The sequence below is a fragment of the Leucopleurus acutus genome (genome assembly GCF_964270905.1).
Source record: "Leucopleurus acutus genome assembly, chromosome: 2".
Taxonomy (NCBI): domain Eukaryota; kingdom Metazoa; phylum Chordata; class Mammalia; order Artiodactyla; family Delphinidae; genus Leucopleurus; species Leucopleurus acutus.
The window spans coordinates 67152119-67159301 of NC_139143.1; the positions used below are offsets into that span (position 1 = coordinate 67152119).

Here is a 7183-nt window from a genome sequence, read left to right on the forward strand (position 1 = left end):
GAGAGCTTAGCCAATTATCTGTTGGAGTGGCAGACCTTCCCTCTGCAGGTACCGGAGTGGGGTGGGCTGAGCTGAGACCAGAGGGTCCTCGGCTGAAGCCAAAGCAGGTCAAAGTGGTGAGACTCACGCCACTAAGACGTGAAGGCCCTCCTCAGCTCCCTCCTGATCCAGGTGGGTGGGTGCTCGCCCTAGCTCTCCTCTCCCCCGCCCCATGGAGAAGACAGATCTGATCCAGAAGGCGGAGCTGGCCGAGCGCTATGACCATATGGTCACCAGCACTGAAGGCCGTGATGGACCGGCGGCGCCGAGCTGTTCAAGCCGGAGCGCAACCTCCCGTCCCTGGCCTACACGAACGTGGTCAGGGGCTGCAGGTCCGCCTGGAGGGTCATCTTGAACATCCAACAGAAAACTTACACCTCTGACCAGAAGTTGCAGCTGATTAAGAACTGTCGAGGGATGGTGGAGTCCAAACTGAGGTCTGTCTGTGCCACGGTCCTGGATTTGTTGGCCAAGCATTTAATAGCCATTGCACCTAACCCAGAGAGTAAGATCTTCCATCTGAAAATGAAGGGAGATTACTTCCGGTGCCTTGCTGAAGTTTCATGTGGTGATGATCAGAAATAAATGATAGATAATTCCCTAGAAGCTTACCAAGAGGCTTAAGCAAGAAAGAGATGCGTCCCACACACCCCATCTGCCTGGGGCTGGCTCTTAACTTTTCTGTATTTTACTATGAGATCATTAATAACCCAGAACTTGCCTGCACACTGGCTAAAATGGCTTTTGATGCGGTTACTGAAGAACTTGATACACTGAACGAAGGAGAGGCGTGTAAAGACAGTGCCTTCAACATGCAGTTTCTTAGAGACAACTTTATGGACACCAGACAGTGCAGGAGAAGAATGTGATGTGGCAGAAGGGGCAGAAAACTAAGTACATGTAGGGTGTCATCCTTCTTCCTCTCAAGAAACCGTAAGTCCCTTACATACGAACCTTCAAGTTGCGAGCCTTCAAAGATGCGCACATGGTTTGCACGTCCAGTCACGTAAGTTAGTTCGCGTGTCTGGCGTACATTGTGACGTGCCTGCATACTCTACAAGTGGTTGTGCTTTTGTGTACTCTACTGTATAGTATTGTATAGAGTACAGTAGTACAGTATCTTTATTTCAAGCCCAGGATGTCTGGAAGCAAGCGTAAAAGCAGTGGTTATTGTAGCTGGTACTGCTGAGAAGAGCCAAGCGATAACGATGGAAACATCGCTAGAGCTAGATCTGCAAAAGGACAACTTCATTGAACTTCCTTGTGGGCAACATGAGGAGCTTACTAATGAAGACCTGATGGAATTGGAGGCCCAGAGGAAGGATGAAGAGAGACAAGAGGAAGAAGTAAGTGAAGAAGCGAAGAGATTCACGACGCAGGAAATGGCAAGGGGGTTTTCTTTATTTGAGGAGGCACTGTTAGTTTTTGAGGCACAGGACCCCGATGTAGAATGGTACACGAAGGTTACAGCAGCCGTTCAGAGTGCAATCCAGTGCTACTGTGGCATCTATGATGAGAAAAAAAGAGCTACTACCCAGACATCACTGGATCACTTTTTCAAGAGGGTAGATGGAATTGAATCCAGCAAGGAACCAGAACCTGTGCCATCAGCGTCAGGTGTGAGTGAAATTGCAGCTTGCCCGCCATCTCCTGTTGCTGATGATCCTTCACCTCTACCATCTCCCACCTCTTCTCCCGCCTCCAGTCAGTAACTCTTCTTGCCTGGTCACTGGATGCCAGCCCTTGTATGCTAGCTGTTGTACTGAACTACTGTACTTTTCAAGGTACTGTACTGTAAGATTAAAAATGCTTTCTTTATTTTTTGTGTTTGCTTTTTATGTATTATTTGTGTGAAAAGTATTACAAACCTATTATAGTACAGTACTATAGAGCCGATTGTGTTAGTTGGGTACCTAGGCTAACTTTGTTGGACTTATAATTGGACTTATGAATGCGCTCTTGGAACGGAACTCATTCATATGTAGGGAACTTAATGTACTCATCTCCTTATTTCATTTGGATTTCCTATAGCAAAGAAGCCCATACATGTGTGTGGAATCAATTGTCTGTAGTCTTTTCACATCGCAGCTTTGGGAAAACTCTTTGATTTGTGTTTGTCTTGGCCTTCCTGGTGTGCAGTTACTGCTGTAGAAAGTAGTAATAGCTTCATTTCATATAAATATAACTTCCAAACGCTTATGTAGAGGACTAAAAATGTATCTGGTATTTAAGTAATCTGAACCAGTTCTGTAAGTGACTGTGTTTTGCATTACTGCAAAGATATGAAAATGTAATTAACTACAATGTAAAGAGTTTTCTACATAACTTCTTAATTTCTACATTCCTTCCCTTACTCTTCTTCAAGGGTTTCCTTTCAGTAAGCAACTTTCCATGTCCTTAATGTATTCCTTTTTGGTAGGAATCCAGAAGTATTATTGATTGAATGAAAAAGCATTTGACATTTCTGGGCTGAGAGTCACAAACTGAGATGCCTCTTGTATCATATATGATGGAGGTCTTGTGTATCTATAACAACAGAGAGTTTCCTTATTTGCTCTTCATTTGCTGCTGTTTAAGTTGACAGCTTCCCTTCCCAAGAAAAATTCACTTACACCTGCTGCCTTTGGAGTCCTGGTATTCACTGTACCATATAACAGAAGTAACGTGTTGCTGTCAGAATACAAGCATTGCTTTTGGCAAATTAAAGTGCATGTCATTTCCTAATACACTAAAAGGGGGAAATAAGCTAAAGTACACAAGTCTGAGTCTAAAACTTTAGTACTTTTCCATGCAGATTTGTACACATGTGAGAGGTTGTCCAGTGGTCTAGTGATTATTGTTTAGAGAGTTGGACCACTACTGTGTGTTGCTAATCATTGACTGTAGTTCCAAAACAGCCTTGTGAAAATGTTATGCCCTATGTAACAGCAGAGCAACATAAAATTAAATTATATTTTATAAACCAAAAACATTATCTGTTAGACAAAGAAAATGCAAAAAATATATAGCTTTGCTTCAATTTTCTGAATATTTCAAGAGGGGGAAATGGCTCATTTCTGACATTCCAGACAATGGCCTTATTTGTGTTTTATTAGTGGGGATTATGGTCCACTCATATCTGAGAAAGTGTTTCATTTTCCTTGAGTCAGACAAGGCTCTCTTAATTAAGGGAAACATTCCACTCTTTAGAATCATAAAGACGCGCCTATGCAAATTACCTTTATCCAGACTGACTGGAGGCATCTTTTTACGAGATAAAGCTGAGCTTCTTAAAAATGTATTGCTCATCTCTTCCTCTCTTTCTCTCTATTAAAAGCAGAGATGAAGCCTTGTCGGCTTCGTGAAACTGCCCTCTGTATTCCTGTAACACTCCCTAGAACGTGACCCCTGGGGTTTTGAACTCTGTTTTCTCTCCAAAATCAACATTGTTGAACAACGAAAGGAATCTCTAAACATCAAAGGCCAAGGAAGACAACACCCAGAGAGCAAGGAAATTCATTTTGAAAGTCAGCCCCAACTCTTCTTCCAGCCTCTTTTCTGGACAATGCATGCAAGCTCCCCATCTATCATTTCATCACCATGGCTGCTCTGCCCCACATAAACATTAACTTTTCAGTCTGTAACACTGGCAAACAAGATGAAGGAGATGCGGCTTATTACCCTGACTCCTGTGCCTTACACAGATGACTGTCGTGTTTAGACGAGACACAGAGAGGCAATGCCAGGGTGGCTAACTCAGGTGGGGTTTCCAAATTGGGACTCTTTTTTCTAGATGTCAAAAGACTGGTTTCTTACTTTTGCGCTTGCACTGTCCAGTTTTGATAGGAAGGTTATAACTTCCTAGAATTTGTTGGGAAGGTTCAATATATTCTAGTAAAAGTTTAAGATATTTTAAAAAGGGTTTGCCGATACTGTAAATCAGAGTGATTCTTTACTGAGATATCTTCTTTATGCCTTTAAACATAAAAAACATTTTAGCGATGCATCTAATATTTGAGCCTCATTATTTTCAGTGTGGAAATGTGCCCCTAGAGGGGCGCTCCCTGCTCTCCTGCGATCTGACTACCCACAGGGCTCTCAGCGCAACGAGGGGTGTGGGTAAGCCTCATCAACCCTCTCACTTAGCTTCTCAAAGTTGGCACTCAATTTATGATTAGGAGATACTGAGGCTGACAGCTTTTCCCAGATGCTTTTCTGTCTTTACATTGTGAAAAATTAAAGGGAAAGAAGAGTGCACGCACTTTTTTTAGGATGCCAACCTTTCTAAAACCTATGATTAGGACACATTAACAAATGTTTTACATGTTTCAAGTGACTTCATTCATTTTTTCATTCAACAAGTATCTGTGATTGTTTACTAAAAGGCAGGCTGAGTCGGAGGCTGGGGATATGATGACTAAAAAAATACTCTATGAGAAGGACATCATTGTGATTTCCAAAGTTACCCCCATTTTTCAGTACAAATTTGGACACCAGCAACTAATGGACAGTAAGTAAAACTGGATTATAGAAAACATCATGTACTGGAAAATGACTTCATACAGTGAATTGGCCATTCCATCTCTTTCTCTTTTTTAAGAACAACTCAGTGAAATAAAATTCCAATTTATTGTTGGACAACAGTGTTGCACACATGCATCACACGGGCCAAAAACTAAATAGCAACCTCACAGACCAAAAGAAGGAAAAAAAAAAAAAGAAGCTTTTACCTTTGGCCTTTTAAATCATCTTATACAAACCAAGTACTTATTGTACAGCTAAATATAAACACAAAAGATGTTACTAGAACGCTTGGAATAAGTTGTTTTTGCTCTTTTTACGAGTGTATTTTTTTTCTCATTTGAGATTAGAACGAACATGGGCACACCATAAGTAAAGTGAGAAGTAGGGCAGAAAACACTCTGAAGGTTGGTTTGGTCATCTGAGATCATTAGAAATGGCTGGCCCCTAACAATATGTACAAAAATATAAAATGTAAATAAAATTTACAAACACCTTTTCCTTTTTGAAGCGCTTTCAAGAAAATAAGCAGGCACAAAAAGAGACACAGAGGTCAATGGAACAGTACTGAAAGTCCATAAATAAACCCATGCTAATACGGTCAATTAATCTTTGACAAGGGTGGCAAGAATATACAATGGGGAAAAGACAGCCTCTTTAATAAATGGTGTCTGGAAAACTGGACAGCTACATGCAAAAGAATCAAACTAGACCATTTTCCTAATACATATACAAAAAAACTCAAAATGGATTAAAGACTTAAATGTAAGACTTGAAACCATAAGACCACTAGAAGAAAACATAGTATGCTCTTTGACATTGATCTTAGCAATATTGTTTTTTGGATCTGTCTCAGGCAAGGGCAACAAAAACAAAAATAAACAAATGGAACTACATTAAACTAAAAAACTTTTGCACAGTGAAAGGAACCTTCAACAAAATGAGAAGGCAGCCTACTGAATGGAAGAAAATATTTGCAAATGATATATTCGATAAGGGGTTAATATCCAAATTATATAAAGAAATCACACAACTAAATATTTAAAAATCCAATTAAAAATGGGCAGAGAACTTGAATAGACATTTTTCCAAAGAAGACATACAGATGGACAACAGACACATGAAAGGATGTTCAACATCATTAATCATCAGGGAAATGTAAATCAAAACCACCAATGAGACATAACCTCACACCTGTCAGAATGGCTATTGTCAAAAAGACAACAAACAAATGACAAATGTTGGCGAGGATGTGGAGAAAAGGAAACGCTCATACACTGTTGTTAAGAATATAAATTGGTGCAAACACTACAGAAAACAGTATGGAGGTTTCTCAAAAAATTAAAAATGTCATTAGAAATATCATATGATCCAGCAATTCCACTTCTGGGTATTTACCCAAAGAAAACAAAAACAATAATTTAAAAAGATATATGCACCCCTATGTTCACTGCAGCATTATTTATAGCAGCCAAGATATAAAAGGAACCTAAATGTCCATGGGTAGATGAATGGATAAAGCCTAGTATACACACACACACACACACACACACACACACACACACACACACACACACACACACTGGAATATTACTCACCCATGAAAAAGAATGAAATCTTGCCATTTGTGACAGCATGGATGGGCTTAGAGGGTATTATGCTAAGTGAAATAAGTCAGAGAAAGACAAATACGATATGATTTCGTTTATACCTGGAAGCTAAAAAACAAAACAAATGAACAAAGAAAACGTAACTTAAGAGTAGTCAGAAACAGACTTACAGATACATAGAGCAAACTGGTGGTTGCCAGAGGAGAAGGAAGCAGGGGGTTGAGTGAAATAGGTGAAGGGGATTAAGAGATACAAACTTCAAGTTATAAAATGAGTAAGTTACAGAGGTGTAATATGTACCATAAGGAAGGGAGTTAATACTGTAATGATTTTGTATGGTGACAGATAGTTACTGGAGTTGTGGTGATCATTTCATAATGTATTTAATTGTTGGATCACCATGTTTTACACCTGAAACTAACACAATATTTTATAGTCAACTATATTTCAATTTAAATAAAAAGAAGAAAAAAAAGCAGGGCCTTAGAAATGTTGTTTCTTTATTCCATCCCTGTTTCAAATTCATGTTACGGTTTTGGTCAGGTAATGGACAAGAAGTGTCATCAGTGGGTGTGTTGCCCAAGGTGGGCTGACTGGCGGGACTCTGTCCAAAGGTGACCATGTTTAGATTCTGACACAGAATGATGAATAGGTCACAGTGGCTTTTTCTGTATTGTATTGTATTGTATTTGTTCATTTTCTTTTATTTATTTATTTTATTTTTATTTATTTACTTTTGGCTGTGTTGGGTCTTTGTTGCTGCATGTGGGCTTTCTCTAGTTGCAGCCAGTAGGGGGGCTACTTTTTGTTGCGGTGCACAGGCTTCTCACTGCGGTGGCTTCTCTTGTTTCAGAGTACAGGCTCTAGGCACGTGGGCTTCAGTAGTTGTGGCTCATGGGCTCTACAGCACAGGTTCAGTAGTTGTGGCGCTCAGGCTTAGTTGCTCCGCTACATGTGGGATCTTCCCGGACCAGGGCTCAAACCCGTGTCCCCTGCATTGGCAGGCAGATTCTTAACCACTGTGCCACCAGGGA

General features: G+C 40.3%; 1 pseudogene across 1 annotated transcript; it reads left to right on the forward strand.

Annotated features, from left to right (window-relative positions):
* The first annotated feature begins 211 nt into the window (after nt 1–211).
* On the forward strand, nt 212–933 carry LOC309957595 (14-3-3 protein theta-like; annotated as a pseudogene). The gene has a single exon. The product of its transcript is annotated as a 14-3-3 protein theta-like (transcript).
* The last annotated feature ends 6250 nt before the right edge of the window (nt 934–7183 follow it).